Consider the following 19427-nt stretch of genomic DNA (forward strand, 5'->3'; position numbering starts at 1 on the left):
ATTTTAGTTATATGTATTTGGCTCCAGTGTTTGAAAATGGGCCCCAGGTGAGTGAAAAAGAATCTTTTTTCTCTATAGATGTTCTAATCTTTCCATATGTTGTTTTTCTATTATTCTATTACCCTCCAATGCACTGAGAGTGAATGATATATTGCTTATGACAGGACATAAAAATGACTCTTGTTTTTAAGAAGTTATTAGAATGCCAGTGGCAATAACAGACAGACATGTGAGCGTATCCTTGTTTCCAGAAGAGCAACAAATTTTCTGAACTTGTTTGTAAAATAAGTTTTCTTTTCATTTTAAAAATCTAATAAGGAAAAATAAAATAACCACTTGCCCATACTCTCAAAGACATACCAAGTAGAAATATTAATGATGATTTATAGAAGAGAAATTTAGTCAGGAATAGAGAAGGGAAAGAAAATTAAAAATATTTAAATCACTTTATACTTAATACCTTCATACTGAAAGTTTGCAATTTGATTTGTTCCTTTCTCTTAAGGTTATATTTTTATATACACCCTTCTAATATTTGAATTTTTAATTAGGCAATATTTGACAGCTTAAAAGACTAGCGTTTCATAGAAGGTTCTTGGATCCTTTCATATTTCCCTATGTTTACCTTAATTAGGGCTCCCATGTCAATGTTACTTACTCTCTCAGTTATTCAAAGTACACCTTGGGCCAAATGCTATGGTGAAATGTGTGAATGGGACTTTGAATTGTAGCAAGTTTTGGGCCTAAAGATCTTCTAATCTCCTGGAGAAGAAAACAGCCATGATAAGGCAGCCACATGCACATATATTTTACATATTTTTTTTTTCCTGAACAAAGGAGATACTGTTACTAAGTTTATATATTTTGTTTGTAAAAGAAAAAAGAATTGAAAAGATTATTCTAAGTATTTTTTGCTTTAGATCTTTATGTGATACTTTCCAGAGAAAAATGATGAGGAATAAGTTGAGATGGTGATTTAACCAAAGAATGAAAATATACTTTTCCATAAGAAATATTGAAAATAGGAGGTAGAAAATTCTTTTAATGTATGAAAAATGGTAAGATTGGAAAGGAGATTGGCATATTACTTATAATGAAAAAAATAAGATGAGGATGTACACAAAGCCCTACAAGAGAAATGAATTATATACATTGTAAAAATTGGTGCCCAGAGCACAGGGTGAGAGAACACTTAAAAGAATGAATGATTGCAGGAATTTTCTATAAACTTAACTAAAAAGTGATGGAAGTGAGGATGATATGTCCTGAAAATTTTGCAACACAAAAAATCCCTCATAAAAAAATTGTTGTCTAACCCACTTCTATTATTAAATTAATTTTCTTCTTATGAACCTGATTTGAAAAGTATCGCCAGACTTTTATCATCACACTTTGCCAGTAGGTTTGCTATTGTGTAATAGTTTGATATAATTAAATATGAATATTTTGTATGTTTTTTAGAGCAAATTGGGGGGCTACCTTATAAATTTTTTAAGATTAAAAATTTAGGAAAGTGGCCAGGAGCAGTGGCTCACACCTGTAATCCTGGCACTTTGGGAGGCCAAGGTGGGAGGATCACTTGAGGCCAGGAGTTCAAGACCAGCCTGAGCACAAGTGAGACCCCAGTTTTACTGAAAAAACAAGTAGGAAAATTAGCTGGGCATGGTGGTATATGCCTGTAGTCTCAGCTACTCAGGAGGCTGAGGCAAGAAAGATCCCTTGAGCCCAGGAGTTTTGAGGTTGCAGTGAGCTATGATGATGCCACTGCACTCTAGCCCAGGTGACAGAGTGAGACTCTGCCTTCTAGAAGAAAAAAAAAATTTAGGAAAGCTAGTTTACGTTTTAAATCGATATCCATTCCAGGCCTATCTTTAATTGATATAAAAACCAATTAAGCTTTCACGGAACCCACATTTACAAAATGTCAGGTGTTTAAGCATAAGAATAGCTTATGAGCAGTTTTTATTACTGGGGTATGAGAGCAGCTTTTTTTTTTTTTTTTTTTTTTAATTGTGACCACTCATTTCTCTGTAGGCTAAGAAATTAAACTTATTTTTGATTGAAATGATGAAGTAAATATAGTTACTTTATATTACATAGTTGTCTTTTTTCTTTCACTATATAATCTTATTTATCTAAGCCCCTATTTGTTTGGCTTTTTGGTTTTTCCTAAGTATTTTTCAACCTTGTGTCTTTACATCACGTAGGAGACAGTAACATATATTTACTATGTTTTATGTATTTATTGCAGTTCAATAACTTTTATATTTATTTCTGATTTAATTAAATAAATTTAATTAACTGCTAAGGCTTTTCCTCAGAAACTGCGATGAGTTCTTGGTATCTTAGGGGATTTTGGTTTGTGCTATGAGTATATTGAGGTGAGGAGATGAGTTGAAGAGTGTGGGGAAGCAAAGGGCTTCTTTGAGTACTTGCAGTTCCTATACTTAGAATTTTTCATTCATTTTCCTTTAAGACACCCATTTATACCTACATCTTCCAGTAAATTGTGTAAAGCCTGATGTTCCAAAAGACCACTCAGGAAAGTTCAAGAGCAATGGGGAGATGTGCTTTTACTTACTGAAAAAATGATAATTGTGTAGGAAAGCATCATCGCTGCTGTAAATCTTTTCCACCATATGTGAACTCTTAAGCTGAAAAGTACCTGTGCATGGAATATATCCAGAGGGCTCTCTGGTAATTTGATATTCTTATATCTTGATTATACCAACGTTAAGTTTATCCTTAAATAAGGTATCTTAGTTCATTCTGGGTTGCTATAACAGCATACCACAGACGGGGTAATTTATAAAGAAAAGAGATTTATTTCTCACAATTCTGGAGTCTGGGAAGTCCAGTATCAAGGTGCCTACATCTGGCCAGGATGTTTTTGCTGTGTCATCCCATGGCTCAAGGTGAGAGAGAGAGAGAGAGAGAGATAGATAGATAGATAGATATGAAACCAAGCTGAGCTCATTCCTTATAAAAGAATCCACTCTTATGATAACTAACCCACGCCTGTGATAACAGCAGTAATCCATTCATCATGACCTAAACACCTCTTAAAGGTCCCAGTTCTCAAACACTGTTGCACTGGGGATTAAGTTTTAACGTATGAACTCTGAGGGACACATTCAGACCATAGCATAAGGCTGTACTGTTTGAGTTATTTAATGATGACTTGTTCACCCAGAGCATTTTTAATTAGACTATAATATGCTACTGAATTGGAAAGTAAGTCACTGTCTGAATGCATCCATTATATTCAGGAATCTGTCTTCAGTTATGTGGATGGTAATGATTGAGAATTAAATTTGACATAGTAACAGTACTCTGAAGACGGGTTCATCATTTGTATTGATTAAGTTTTTTTTTTTTTTTTTTTTTTGAGAAAGAAAATAGCACTTTATTTACAGGAGCTAACCTGGCATGGCTAGGTCACGTTGTTCTACTGTTGGATCGGAATAATTTCATGGAACACCAGCATCAGACCAGGCCACTCAAGACCATGATTAAGCAATACACAAAACAAGATCACTTCCTATTTCCCTAAACACAGACAAAACAAGGTCACTGTGTGATCCACAACATCCTTCTCGCCTTGCTAATATAACTGACATTTACTTTCTTATCCAGTCCTAGAATTGTCCCCATTATCTAATAGCGTCCCTTCCAGAACAAACCTTTGTTTCCTCAGACCATCTCCCCAAATCTCCCAAAGCCCAAATGCTATGGTAGATTCCTTCTAACACTCTCTTACTGAGATGCTCCACTCTTCCCCATGATGTGTGTTTTAATGAGCCCGATTTGTTCAGCTACACTTACGTTCCTGGTGGTCTTTGGCTGGAAGACATTGACAATTTCCTTAAAGATAGTTCTTAAGGTACAGATTACTCGCGCTACGTTTAGTAGTTGGATTCTTTGTTAACTTGTTGTGTATATATATTTTCAACTTGGCATGTTTGTTACCACTTGAATGTCAGGCATTTTGGTAGTTATTAGGTAGTTATTATCTAAGGATAAAAAGGGTGCTGTCCCTGCCCTCTAGGAAATTTCAAACTGAGCAACTGATATATTCTCTTGTAATAATAAGAGTGAGTCTGATTTATTTATGAATCTCTCTCCTTTATACACCATACTTATTTTTTTACCATATTTTAATAAAAGGCATAAAAATGCTTGAAAATTTGTTAATTTTGTATAGGGTATGAGAGTCTAGTTACCTTTGCCTGATACCTTGACAGGACCTAAGTTTTTGGAATTTATTCACAAAAACTCGAGTGCACAAAGTATTCCTAACGTTATTTCTTTTTCTTGTTTTTTTTTTAAAAAACTCCTTTTTCTGAGCATATATTTTTTTATGTGTGTGACAGAGACACACGGAGGGAGACATTTACTTTGCAAGTCAGTCATAATGATTTACATAGAACCACCTGATGGCCAGTTATGATAATATATTATCTGTCTTTCCTAAAAGAACTTCTGGAATTACTGTCAGTTCCATCATCTGCCCTAGGATATATCTATCTCCACAAGTCGTTTTCTTTAAGATGTGAAAATTTCTCAATGCAGTCTGTGTCATAAAAACTATAAATCTTACACATAGCAGAGAATTAATCTTAAGTGTTTCTTAGTTTTGCTTTTCAGCAAGTAGCCTCTCCAAGTGTTCGTATATTCTGTGGCAAATCATTGGACTCCTGGGATTTAAAATTTTTACGCTTACACGCCACTGCAGATAATTCTTTACAAGCTTGATGTAGAAATGTGTGACTTAAATCTTTTTACGGTTATCAACATGAAAAAACATTAGCCTGTCAAGAATTTGAAAATAGTCTGGTGAGATTTTGTACCAACTGCAAACCTCTTAGGTAGTCTTTGTCACCATTCCTAAGTAATTATGTGCAAATTACATTATATAAATGGACGATTCTATCAATTAAGCCACATTAACTCAAAATGAATGTGTAGTACCTTTTGTTAGCACAGAGTGAGAGATTATGTAGAGAGAATAGTTTTTATTATTTGAACAGTACTAGTTCCCCTTAATTATGGCATTCATTCAAATGTATGACTATTATTACATAATCATAAATTAGAAATGTGAATTTATTTGAAGCAATTTTCTACATTTGTCACATTAGGATTTTCACAAACATAATTTAAATTTTATTTCTGTCCAAATGCTATTTGGACTGAGGACAAATAATTTGAAATGGTATAAGATGAACCAGAATGATGTGTCATCCTTCATAAACATGACCAGCCATGAATTATCTAGTTAAATAATTTGTCAGAGGTTTTTTTTTAATGTATACAATAAATCTTTTAATATTCTTGAAGTGAGATTTCAGTTTAATATACTACAATTTAGAATATTGAACACTGTTTTTTCTTTCATTTTTTTAGCCCTAATTTCTCATCAAGTTTTTTCTGTAGATATTTTAATTCTCTATTTCAAATGAATAATAATAGTACCTTTAGTAAAAACATGTAACCTTTCTCTGGCATATAAACTTTGGTTTATACTGTAAAGAAAATATTACTGAATAAATGTACATACTTTAGTATCTCAAAAGGTTCATGTAAACTCAAATCAAAACATAGAAAATTAATTACTTTGTCTCTGTTGGAACACTAATAACAGCCTGACTAAAACTATGTAAGCCCTATTTTCTATATATATTTTTAGATATCCATATAATTTCTTTCTATTTTTATTAGAGGTGGAGTCTCGCTGTTGCTCAGGCTGGCCAAATGTGCTTTTTATAACAAACCAACTCTCATGATAACTAACCCACTCCTATGATAATGATATTAATGAACTTTGGGGGACACATTCAATCCATAGCATACTATTAAAAAAAAAAATCCAGAAAACAAGTACTGGTGAGGATGTGAAGAAATTGGACCCCTTGTGCCCTGTTGGTGGGAATGTAAAATGGTGTAAGCACTATGGAAAACAGTGTAGAGATTCCTCAAAAAATTAAAAATAGAATTCCCATATGATCCAGCAATTCTACTTCTGGGTACATACCCAAAAGAAATGAAAGCAAGGACTTGAAGAGATGTATGTATATTCGTGTTCACAGGAGCATTACTTGCAATAGCCAAAAGGTGGAAGCAACCCAAGTGTCCATTGAGAGATGAATAGATAAACAAACTATGGCATGGCATACAAGGAAATATTAATCAGTCTTAAAAAGGAAGGGATTTTGACATATGCTACAGAATGGATGAAGCTTGAGCATGTTATGCTAAATAAGCCAGTCACAAAAGGACAAAAAAATGCATGATTCCACTTACGTGAGTTACTTAGAGTAGTCCAACTCATAGAGATTAAAAAGGGGAATAATGGTTGTCAGGGGGTGGAGAAGAGGGGAGAATAGGGAGTTAGCGTTTAATAGGTATAGAGTTTCAGCTTTGCAAGATGAAAAGGTTTCTGTGACTAGATGATGGTGATAGTAGCACAACAGTGTGAATATAATTAATGCCACTGTATACCTACAAATGGTAAAGATGATAAATTTCATATCCTGTATATCTTACCACAGTTAAAATAAAAAAAAAAATAGTTTTGGGTGAGACACTGGTAATGGGTGACATAATGATATCATACATGAAATGAACATTTTTTTTCATCCCTCTGGTTAAATTTGTTTATTCTGTTGGATAAAGTAGTAATTGATTCTCTCCAAGATCACATTTGAAAAGACTCTATTATCAGTATAGTTGAGTTATATTCAGTTGATATTTGCATGTTGCTACTTGCTTAAACTCACAGTTTCATTACTTGTTTGGTCAAATATCTGAAAGAGAAATTTTAGAGTTTATCACTTTAACTCTTTATTATGAAGTTCTCATGTTTCTTGGAGTTTTTACTAAATGTACCTGGCTACTATGTTTTTTGGGACCTGTATTAGTTTTCAGTGACTGACAACAAACTCGGAGACATGTCTTTTGGGGGACCAACATTCAACCCACAACAATATCTAAAGGAGCTAATTTTCTTTGTGCATTTTTTTTTTAACAATTAGATAAGAAATTATATACATACAGTCCTCAACTTACATTAGTTCAACTTAGGATTTTTTGACTTTACGATGGTGCAAAAGTGATACGCATTCAGTAGAAACTGTTCTTTGGGTACCCATACAACCATTCTATTTTTCATTTTCAGTATAGTACGCAGTAAGTTACACAAGATACTCAACTACTTTGTTATAACACAGGCTTTGTGTTAGATGATTTTGCCCAACTGAAGGCTAATATAAGTCTTCATTTGAGATAAACTAGGCTAAGCTATGATGTTTGGTAGGTTAGATGTATTAAATGTATTTTCAAGTTACAATGGGGTTATTGGGACATAACCCCACTGTACATCGAGGAGCATCTGTGTTTCATCTTATTCCTGTCATCTTATGTTAACTTTATTCTTTACTATTTTTTGTAGTATTTTTTAAACTTACTTTGATGGTTTAAACAAGTTTCTTTCTAGTTTTTCCCCTTCCTGAAAGTTCTATTTTTGAAAATTCAACTTTATTTGACTCATAGTTATCTTTTCTTTAACAGCCATATTTAAATTCACATTTTTAGATTGATTTAACAAAATGAAATAAATGTGTTCCCAAGACATTTACTTGCTATTCCTCCCATACCTCTACCCTCAATCCCACCCTCAAGGTCTGCAATTTTCTTATAGTTTAGGATTTTAGTTCTAGACTAGTAGTATATTATGTCTCTTCGTTTTAGAAATTCCTACTTAACACATAATTTCCTGCTGCACTATCATTACCATTTAGGCTTATCTATATATTTCAAAATTCATTGCTTATGTACTTTTCTTGTGTTCTTGGTCTTCTCTTGCCTTGAGACCATTTATTTATTTATTTATTTATTCATGCCTATATATGAATGACGTCTTAACTGCAATATAAAATTTTGTAATTGAAGTCTTTTTGTTTCTTTTTCTTTCATCAGACTCAATAGTCTATAGGTATTAGTCTTTGTTTTCTAGTTTCTATTGCAGAAATCTGTTTTTAGTCTGATTCATTCTCCTTTATAGTTTTTTGTTTTGTTTCTAAATTTTTGAGATCTCATGCTCATACAAAAGTTTCTAATTTTTATGAGGTCACATTATGTGATTGGTAACTTCTCTAACTTTATAAAATGTTCCCTGTTATATGGCATCAATATTAATTGACATGTATCAAGGTTTATTGTCACAAACTCATGGAATCTTACGGGTTAAATGGGAGCTTAAAAGTCATTCAGTTCAATCAATCACCCAGTGCTTGGACATTTCAATATCATTATCAAATAATTCTGTAGCTCATACTTAAGTAAGTTTCTTACTTTCCGACTCAATTTAGTCCATCATTCCAAGTTTTACTACTCTGTTAGGTCGTCTTTTACTTTGAACTGAAATCTAGCATCTCGTAACTTTCTGCATTAATACTAATTTTTTCCTTTGGGGTCCTATGAGTAAACCTAATCCTTTTGCACTCTGGCAGCTGTTCAGGTATTTGAAGAGCGTTATCATGAATTTTAAAACCCTGTTCTAACTCTCACCATAAAGAGTAAAATATGTATGTTTTTAGTGTTTATACTATACAGCACAAAATCTTGAGGGTTTTTTTTTTTTTTTTTAATTATAGATACTACACATGTCCTGGTTGCTTAGGTTATTTCTGGTTCATTATTACACATAAACTGTGTTTTTAGCTTAATAAAGGTAACAGATTTGGGGTTTTACAGAGAGACTTCTTCTACCTCCCAGGTTTTTACTTTGGAGTAGGAAAATGAAAGTGTTTTTAATTTAGGAAAGAGGGATTGGTGATGTATGAAATTTTATCTTCTTTAATTGGTGATGGGAGAGAAGTAGCAAGGCAAAGATAGCTAAACTAAAGCATGAATCACATTTGCAAAACTCCGTTTTCTAAACTTCCAAGTGGCAAGGTATTGATTAATATCTTAGGAAAATTAAAGAAGGGGACAATTTTGGAGCTCAAGTTAAAGAAGTTACCTACTACTTGGTACTGGCAAAGAGTATTGTCTATTCGTAGAATAATACTCTTGTTGCTGAGAAAAAGCTAGAGAAGAGTTGTGTAATTTTTTTTCCTCTTTCACTTAGTTTGTTTATTGCATTTATTTTGCACCAAGCTCTAAGATGACCCAGAAGTAAGTGGAGAGTGAAATTGAGTAAGATCATTTGGTTTTAGTCTAGCCTGTGTACTTTTGACACTGTTGAGCAAAAGTATGGAAACATAAAATATTCTAAATGGAAAGATATGTAAAATGTTACAAAATACTAAGCCATGTGAGAAGATAAAGAACAACACAGGTGTAATAACTGCTGAGTTCTTAGTTGCTTTCTCAGAGAAACAATTACTCCTTCCTTTGTGTTCCATAACATTTGAGACATTGTATAAAAAATCATTTGTGGGTCTACTGCATACCTAGGCTATATGGTATAGCCTGTTCCTCCTCGGCTATAAACCTGCACAGCATACTACTGTACTGGATACGGTAGGCAGTTGTAACACAATGTAAGTATTTGTGTATCTTAATATATGTAAAAATAGAAAAGGTATGCTAAAATACAGCATAAAAGAGAAAAATGTGGTACACCTCTATAGGGCACTTAAGTTAATGCAGTTTACAGGATTGGAAGTTGTGCTGGGTGACTCAGTGAGTGAGGGGTGAGTAAATTTGAAGGCCTAGGACATTACTGTACACTATTGTAGTTACAAACACTGCACGCTTACATTACACTAAATTCATAAAAAAATTTTTTCTTCAATAATGAATTAGCTTACTATAACTTTTTTACTTGATAAACTTTTTAATTTTTTAACTTTTTGACTCCTGTGTTAACACTTAAAACACAAACACATTGTACAGCTTTACAAATATATTTTCTTTCTTTATAACTTCATTCAATAAGCTCTTTTTTATTTTTAAGATTTTTAATTTTTTTTTACTTTTTAAATTTTTTTGTTAAAAACCAACTCTTTTTCTCTTCCTTCTCTCTCTCTTTCTCTTCCTCTCTTTCTCTCTTCCTTTCTTTCATTTTTTGAGACACAGTCTCACTCAGCCTCCTAGTAGCTGGGACTACAAGCCCACAAACATACGCCACCACAGTGGCTAATTTTTCTATTTTTGTGCAGACAGGGTCTTACTATGTTGCTGAGACTGGTCTCAAACTCCTGACCTCAAGGGATCCTCCCGCCTCAGCCTCCCAGAGTGCTAGGATTACAAGTTTGAGCCACTGTGTCTGGCCTTCATCTTCTGTTTCTCTGGAGAATACTGGACAAATTATATGTGAGGAATAAGATAAGGTGGGAATTTTTCATGGTTTTTGAGGTCGTATAGAGATTATTTTATACAAAGTCAGGCAGAGCTCTTTCCCATTGTTTTTTGTTTTATTTTTAATTGAGTAATATAGAAATAGCAGGCAAAGTTTAATGTTCATGTATTCAACTGGCATAAGATCTTTAAGGATAGAAAAATATTATAGCAAAGTGATTGTGATATGCATATGCATATCTTTTGTTAAATGCTACCAAAGACTACCAAGAGCACCCCTGTAACAAACTTAAATTTATTTTGCTTGTTGCCTCAAGGGAGGACACATCCCAGAATAGCTTTGAGAGAATTTAGAAGAGTTAGGAGGGGCTTCTTATAAGCTCTAGGCTTATACTGGATGTTCCTAAAGAGGGATTATGGAAGCTGGCATCAGCTCTGGATTGGATATTGTCAAGAAATGGGGTGATTCAGTAGTTGAGGAGGCAGGAGGAATGAGGCCAGACTGGTAATGTCGTTATTCAGAAAGCAAGTCACTCGGAAGGAAGGATTGTTGGTCACTTTTATAGCTGTGGTATAGCCTTGCATAGAATCACTGTTTTATGTGGCTTTGTCCATGTCTTGTTGAAAACAGTCATTACCAGTGGGGCAGATTTGCACTTCCTCAATATTCAACATAGTGCTAATCCTAGATTAATCTTTTTTTATTTTTAATTTGTCCCAGTGTCATGCTTTAAAATACTGACTAATATACATATGAACCTTCAGTCAAGTTTTATAATGATTGTTATACTTCAGGGTTGGTACATTTCTGTGATAGATAAAAACATACCAGACTTCATATACATTTCATGAAATAATTATATGCATAATTTAAAGTGAATATAAAGTTTAAAATTAACAAAAATTAAATATGTATGAAATATGGAATAAATCTATATTTTCATTATGGCTTATAATTACTAACACATGGGCATACTTACAGCTGTTAGAAGTCAATATATCACCAGCTAGAATATTAAGAACTATCAAATTGTATGACAGGAACTTATTACCAGTACAGACTTCTTTCTTTTTGAGTGAGGTTTTCTCTCTAATGAGGAAATAGATATTACTCCTGGTAAGTGTCTATCAATCTCAGTAAGGTTCTATCATTTTTGGTATTGAGGAGAAAGGAAAATTGATCTGCATCATTTTTCTAATTTTTTAATTATTTTCCTCTGGATGGCTTTCACTTTTTCTTGGAAATTGCTTAAAACGTTCTATTTTTTCCACTATTTTATTAATGTGATATATCAGTTTCTGTAGCTTTCTTCTCTTGTGATTACAACTTTTTAGGGGCCCAGCAAAATTTGGGAACTGAAAAATAAAATGCTTCTCTTCCTTTTTAGTTTAATAAACGCCATTTGATTATAGAGAAAGTCAGTGGGGTATGGAGAAATCTATTTTCTCAGATTCTTTAAATATTAGTTCTTTTAATCAAAATTCTTTCACTGGCATTAATGAAAAGGAGATCTTATCTTTCTGGTGATTCACAGGGAGAAATAAGAAACAATTGTTAGTAAATCAAATGCTTTAAAATTTGAATCACATTATCATCATCATCATTATCTTCTGTTGGGGGCTTTCTGTGTCAAGCACTTTTGAGTGTTTGATTTTTATTATCCCTGACCCTGAGAATAACCCCCTAAGATAAATACTGTCTTTCTCTTTTCAAAAATGAGAAACATGAAGCTCAGAAGAAGGTTAAATGATTTGGTCAAGTTCACATAGATACGTAATAGCAGAGCCAGGATTCATTCAAAATGTCTTGCCCTAGAGGCGATGCTCTGTGTTAGAACTCACTGGTGTTTCCCAGGCCATGCCCTCCAGTGGACATGGGGTAGAGGGTTTCGTGCAATTTCCATGGACATGTGCACCTACCACCCCCGTCTTTGTGATGAAAGTCATAAAGTTAGGGGGAGGGGAAAAGACTAAAGACTGCTGTAATGAGCAGTGAAGTGGAAAAAAGTTAAAAAGAAGGGAAGAAAGGACATCTTAAACACTAATAAATCAAATTGCTATTACTTACACCGACAGTGTTTGTTAGCTAAGGGAACTAACCACATAAAGGCAAAGACGGGTTTGATGTCAGGGTATCCTGGATACCCTGTATTGTATAATTCAGTTCAATTCTGTCTACCTAGAAATTAGAGTCAAATCCCACAGGTTAAAGGCCCAGTCCCAGAAATCTCCCCCCACTGTCCCCACCCCCGCCACTATGCTATGAAATACCGCCCCCACATTATGGAATATAGTGTAGGATTCCATACTATTAATATAATCCTACATGACATTCCTATACTCTGTTTCTATACTTTGCCATAATGAGTCCATTGTTGGATAACTTAAATGGTTAGAAATATTTCTCCTATGTATTAAGGCAAATACAGTAACTTCTTTTTGGAACTACTTTATGTAAGGCTAAATATTTTTCTTTTTCAGAACCTCCTCTGAAATACTGACAGTAGTAGTCCAGACCCTTCCTGTGACCACCACGTGTATTACCTCAGTCTTTTGTACTCTAAGTAACCCTCTTCCCTTTTTGTAAAATTCTGCTCATACAGCCTAAGTTTCCGTTTGCTTTATGAAATTTATCACATTGATTCCTTGAGCTTCCTGTCAAACCAGCTTCAAAGTAGTTTTATCAGGGCTGGTGTTAAGTCAGTTTTTAGTCTTTCTTCACTTACGTATTTGAACAGTTGACTGGAGGGAAGGAGGACTGTAATAGCGCAGGATGTTGCTTTTATCCTCATTAACTATTCTTTGTGTTGATCATGTAATACTCTCCATCAGTTGCCAAAGGTTCATTGTTCTGTACCCTAAACTCAGGTTCCTCAAGACCAGATTGTTTGTGTTTATCTGGCTAGTTGTTTCTTTTTTTCCATATTTCCATTTCTTTGAAGTTAGCAGGAAGAAATGCTGAATTTACCAATTCCTTTGGTCCCTTGCCCAGGACTTCACAGTCACTAGAAGTGATCTATATTTCTTTTTGTAAAGTTTTCATCCCTACAAGATTCTGTAAAAGTGATTAGTAGTGTGTTTGACACATCGTCTAAGCATACTCTCAGTCATTTCTTGGCATATGCATTTGAGTGAGGTAGCTTCATAAAAATGTGTGCTGCCTCTTCAAGAGTCATCATGAACCACCACTGGTCTCTTTCTCTGAATACTGTAGCATGTTGCAAGGATTCTGCAGTTCTTAATACCTGTGAGTTCTCATCATTATTGCAAATGTCTTTAAAAGCCCTAGATTAAGAAAAGCCTCATTTTTTGCATTATTCTTGTCACACCTCTGAGTCTCTAAGCCTTCTTACAGTCTGTCCACCTCAAGAACTTTTTTTATAGAATTCTTTTCCTTTCTCAGCCCTTTCTTACATCTCCTTTTACTACTCTCCTTCTTCTCTGTCACGTCTCTCTTCTTCCTCCCCTCTTCCCTTTTCTTCTCTCTCCTCCAAATAAATGTCCAGAAGTCATGCTCTGAATCTCTGAAGTCTCTCATTTCTAGGAGAGTCCTTATTTTCTCACTCAGAGAAAATTTTCTCCTAGTAGTAACAGTTTTCACTGTTTACTTAAATTATAACTATTTTACTGTTGTGATCCTCCAGCTCAAGGTCATTTTAGATGTGCACTGTCCAATACAACAGCCACTACTCTCAGCTGGCTGTTGAATACAAAAAAATGGGCCTAGTGCCACATGTTAGAATAGTAATATTTTGGATATAGTGAGTGGTTTAAATAAAATGTATTACTAAAATCAATTTCTCCTGTTTATTTGTAACATGGCTACTAGAAAGTTTAAAATTCTATATGTAGCTTGCATATAAGCTTATGTTTCTACTGGACAGCATTTTTTAGACATAAATGGAAATATGTAAATAGAGATTCTTTTATGCAAAGGAAAAGAGAAAAATAAATTATATATTAAAAAAAATAACAAAACGCATAGCATTCTGGAGCCCTTTTAGATAGATACAAATATCCCTGCACATCTCAGTAGGCCCAGAGAGCGTTGCTGTATTATTGCACAGTCTGGTGGAGGTTCATAATAATTGGCCCTGAATTGTCAAGAAAAGTGAAATTATGTTTGGAATAATATATTTATGAATGCATAGAAGTGTGTAATATATTTCAAAAAGAAATTCCATCAAGAACAGAGAAATTAAGATGCTACATTAGCAGTTATGTTGAAAACTTGGCTATCTGGAGTAATTTAGTTCTTGAGTGTTCCAGGAGAGTTAATTTTTATGGAAGCACCATTTTAGTCAGGCTAAGTGATAATTTTTATATGAGTGTAGTTGATAAATTCATGAGAGGAAAATAAGTCCATCAATGAATAGAAATACCGAAATACACAAAAATAGTTTTTCTTCAGAGATTTTTTAAATATTTGTATTATCTTTGAGAAGCATTATATTTATATTAAAATAATTATTTCAGAAAGAATTGATTTTTGTTTAAACCAGTATGCAAATATGATCTCTTCCTTCTAGAAACTGTTTTATATGTAGTACCTGGAATCTCAGAGCTCTGAGGATACATGAACAAAGCATATTGTGATTTATAGGAACTGTGTTGTTATCTGTGAAAAGAAAATTACTTTTCTGCAGTCCTCGCTCTTATCAGGCTGCTTGGCCTCTGGATGCATCAGCCTACGGAGGCCCTGAAGTTTTACGAGACATCTATTTGGGAATTGTCAGACCTCTGTGTCTTCCAACAAGTATAGTCCTAAGGAATTTTGCTATGCAGAGACACGTGTGACTACTTTCTGAATGATGTAAGAACTGTCTTGTTTTTGTTGTGATTAGTGTGTATGATTGCATTTTTGTTTGTATATTTTGTCCTTGGCTTACAAAACATCTCTGAAAGATGTAGTGACTTCGCAAATTTGGGTTTTGCTCAAGAAGCACCAATTGTGATTACTTCTTCAGCTGCACATGCTTCACTTAATTTTTTTTTCTTGTGTTTTCCCAAAAGTATCACTAAATCTCTTATTCAGGGTTAGAGTTAATTGACTTTAGTGAAGTCTGATTAATGGTATTATCCAAGGCATAATCTTTCTCATTAAATCTCTTGGTTTGTTTTTTTTAATGCCGTTCATTCATTAGTCCTACTTTGAGTTACATCATTTATTTTTTCATTTACCAAATATACATTCACTGCTTACACGATGCTAAACACAATACAGCAGTAGTACGGATATCATAAATCTTGAATCAGTAGGAGAAAAAATGATGAAATTAGAGCTAGCATACCAGAAACAGCCCCAAACCCACAGAATAGTTTATTCATTTAGCAGGCTGCAGTGCACAGCTGTTGCTTATGAAAGTATATCATCCATATGAACATCGTCTGTCAGGTGTGTTAAGGAAAAATGCTTGAGAACCATATTTAGGAGATAACAGAGGTAAGCACTATATTCTCAAAGCTTTGGGGGATTTGCCATTGGTGGAGGAGGGCTGTTTGTGTCTGTGTGTGTCTGTGTAAATAAAAGATTCACAGACCATTTTAAGAAGCTAACAAAATCATTTTTATACCCACTTCCTAGGGATAAAATATTTTGCACATTTGAGCATAAACTCAAATTTTTGCATATATTTATCCAGTGTTTAGAGACTTGTTGAATTCCATGAAATTACCAGAGAACCTCTAACTTAAACACGTTGGTTATAAATATAATCTTCGAATAGGCTTGGCAAGATAAACTGATTTATATCTTTACTTATTCATGATTAAGACCTAGAATAGGCAAATAACTTGTCTAAAATTTTAAAACTATGTAGTGGCAAAACTAGGACTGGAATCTATGCCCTTTGATGGTATTTTTTGTTGGAATGATTTGGAGTGATTTCATGAAGGAAGTCATGTATAAGCTGGCCATACATTTTTGGACGGGGTTTTAAGAAGTGGAAGTGGATTGGTGATTAGATAATTATCAACATTAGCAAAGAAGTTCAGGAAAATGCAAGGTGTATTTGGGGGAAATGAGTGATAGAGAGTTTGTAGTATGTGTCGGAAAGGTGAGGTGGAAAGGGGAACATTGAATGATAAATTTGGTTTCTATTTTTAAAGGATTTTAAATGTCAGGCTGTAGAGTTAAACATTATTTTGTAAGACAGGAACAAGAAGTCATAAATTTATTTCATTCTATTTTGTTTATTATTATTATTTTTGAACAGAACAGTAAGCTAGTTAAAATAGAAATCAATGTGGTAACTGAATTAAGAGCTGGAGACATTAGGAATTCGTTTTCAGATCTGTTGGTAGGAGGATAGTGAGGAAAAAGTACATAAATAAATGGTGACAATAAGAATGGAAAGAAGTTCAAGCAGAGAAAAGGCATTAAATGGATCACAATGTGGTTGTACTTGTAATTTGTGTTGAATGTATGACTAGGGATATCATGTTATGTAACTATAATGGTAAAATTGAAAATATTTACTTTAATATTTAGATTAATACATTGTCCAGTAATCTTTCTGAACATAGTTATAGGAGCAATCACTTTGTTGATTCAGCTTGTACTTAATGGATATATTACCATGGATTTAGACTTCACATATTGAGAAATGCTCATTAACTTAGAATAACCTATTTAAATAATATGGTTAATGTAACTAGTGATTTAGTTGTTAAAATTGAACAGTCTTTGATTTTTATATAGCCAGTTTCAAAACAGACATCAAGGGCTCACGATTTAGCTAGGAGAAATTTTGGACATATTAAAATGTTCTCCAAGAGAAGCGGTTTTGTAAATATTATATCTAAAAGACTGTAAAGAGGGATATTAAGATATAATGTCTAGAAAGCCATCTTGCTCTTTTCCTGAGCATAATATTAGCTTAAAAAAAAAGATTCAATACAATTGAACATTCATTTAATAAGTTTACTTGAAACTTTTGGTTTTAACTTGCTTCATTTTACTTTGATCACTTCTCATATTTAGTGTAGTTGAGAAAGAGATTATGAGAATGTTTGTTATGGTTTCAGAAAAATATGAAGGGAAACTTATAAACTGAGGACAATTATAAATTTATAAATTGAGGAAATAAAGGGGGCATATTTGTGATTTTTTGAGAAGTTATTTTGTGGTATTTTGCTTTGGGAAATTATTTCAAGTCTGTCTAAATCTAAGTCAGCAGAACATTTTGATTTGAAGTAGCAAAAAGGAGAAATGGAAGGAGGAAAAATTATCTTACTGGGATACATTCGCCTATATAGAGAGGTTGCGAAGCCACATATCACTGTACATTTTAATTTTCTTCTCTGGAGTATAAGCTATCCCTTAGTATCAATTTCATTGTCTAGATCCTTCTTATTTTAAATACTTAGTAAAATAGGGCAGCAACATTTTTATCCAAACCATGTGTAAGACAATCTAATAGTAATAATGAAATTTGAGTCATCCCTCCTTACCTTTTATTTGTGCTGATATAAATTTGTCTACCTAATTCCACTCCTCAGAGGGTGGAAATTAGGTATATGTAATTTTCAGTGATTGGTATTATCTTTTTAGTAGATGATCATTCAGAACTTCCTATTCCTCTTATTTTTTAGAAAATTGCTTAGATTATGATATACTTCAGACTTTATGCATATAATAATACTATGACGTTCAAACACTGATGGTAACATTTGTTTTTCCAGAGTTAGGTTTTAGTTCATGCATTATCCATAATTTTGTTATAGAATTTGCCAGTAAGAAACGTTTACGACCATTTCTAAACATATATGGAATACCTGTTACCATGAACCTAAGATAGAAAATACCATTTTCTATTTTAAAAAAACATACAGACAACAGAACCGTGAGAAATGAAGAATTAAAGTATATGCAAATTATTCAGATTAGGTGAATTGCCCCCATAAGAGGCGAGGTTGGGATTTCCAGCTGTGAGGTTGTAACAGTACCGTTATATTTTTCAGTAGTTAGGTTTTTCTCTTTTGTTCTTATTCCTTTCTGTAGGTAACAGGTCCATATTTGAGAATTGAGAATTTTTCAGATTTTAAAAAACACATGGTTTGGCAGCTTCTTAAAATTTAAACATACATTATCCTTAGGATACAACCCACTGCTGGGTTGTTAACCGAAGAGAAATGAAGTCACATATCTGTACAAGATCCTTTCTGTGAATGTTTATAGTAGTTTTATTCATAATCATCGAAAGCTGGAAACAAACCCACATGTCTGTCAGATGTTGATTGGATAAACAAATTGAGGTACATCCATATAATGGAATATTACTTAACAATGAAAAGGAACAAAACTGTTATGTTCAGCAATATGGATGAACCTCAAAAACATGCTAAATAAAAGAAGCTGGACTCACACGTTTATATATTCTATGATTCCATTATGTAACACTCCATGAAATAAAATATATAGGGACAGAAGTCAGATCAGTGATTGCCCTGGATTGAGATTGGGGTAGGTGATTGATTTCAGAGGGGCCTGAGAAAACTTTGCAGTGATAGAAGTGTTCTCTATCTTGAGGTGTAGTGGTCATACAACTTTATAAGTTTGTCAAAATTTACAGACCCATACACATCTAAAATGGGTGCATTACTTATATATAAATTATACTTCAAAAAATAAACAAAAGATAATACAGTGTTTACTTCTTACCCTCTAGTGTTATTCTCCAAGGTTTCAGTGATCCACAGTCACCTGAGGTCTGAAAATATTAAATGGAAAATTCCAGAAATAATTATAAGTTTTAAATTGCTCACTCTTCTAAATATTATGATGGAATCTCTCAGCGTCCCACTTTGTCCCACCTGGGATGTGAATCATCCCTTTGTCCAGTGGACCCACACTACCTATGCTCCCTTCGTGTTAGTCACTTAGTAGCCACCTTGGGCATCAGATCAACTGTCCAGAGATCATAGCACTTATGTTGGTCACCCTTATTTTATTTCATAATGGCCCCAAAGTATAAGAGTAGTGATGCTGGCATATTGTTATAATTGTTCTATTTTATGATTATTTATTATTAGTTTCTTACTGTGCCTAATTTAGAAATCAAACTTTATAATAGGTATGTATGTATAGGAAAAAACATCGTATATATAGGGTATGGTACTAT

The 19427-nt window shown here is 33.5% G+C and overlaps 1 protein-coding gene across 1 annotated transcript in view; it reads left to right on the top strand.

Annotated features, from left to right (window-relative positions):
• The window catches only part of TNKS (tankyrase), a 179453-nt gene that overhangs the window by 72977 nt on the left and 87049 nt on the right, over positions 1-19427 (top strand). The gene's annotated exons all lie outside the window — the stretch shown is intronic.

Source organism: Eulemur rufifrons, chromosome 12 (genome assembly GCF_041146395.1).
Source record: "Eulemur rufifrons isolate Redbay chromosome 12, OSU_ERuf_1, whole genome shotgun sequence".
NCBI lineage: Eukaryota > Metazoa > Chordata > Mammalia > Primates > Lemuridae > Eulemur > Eulemur rufifrons.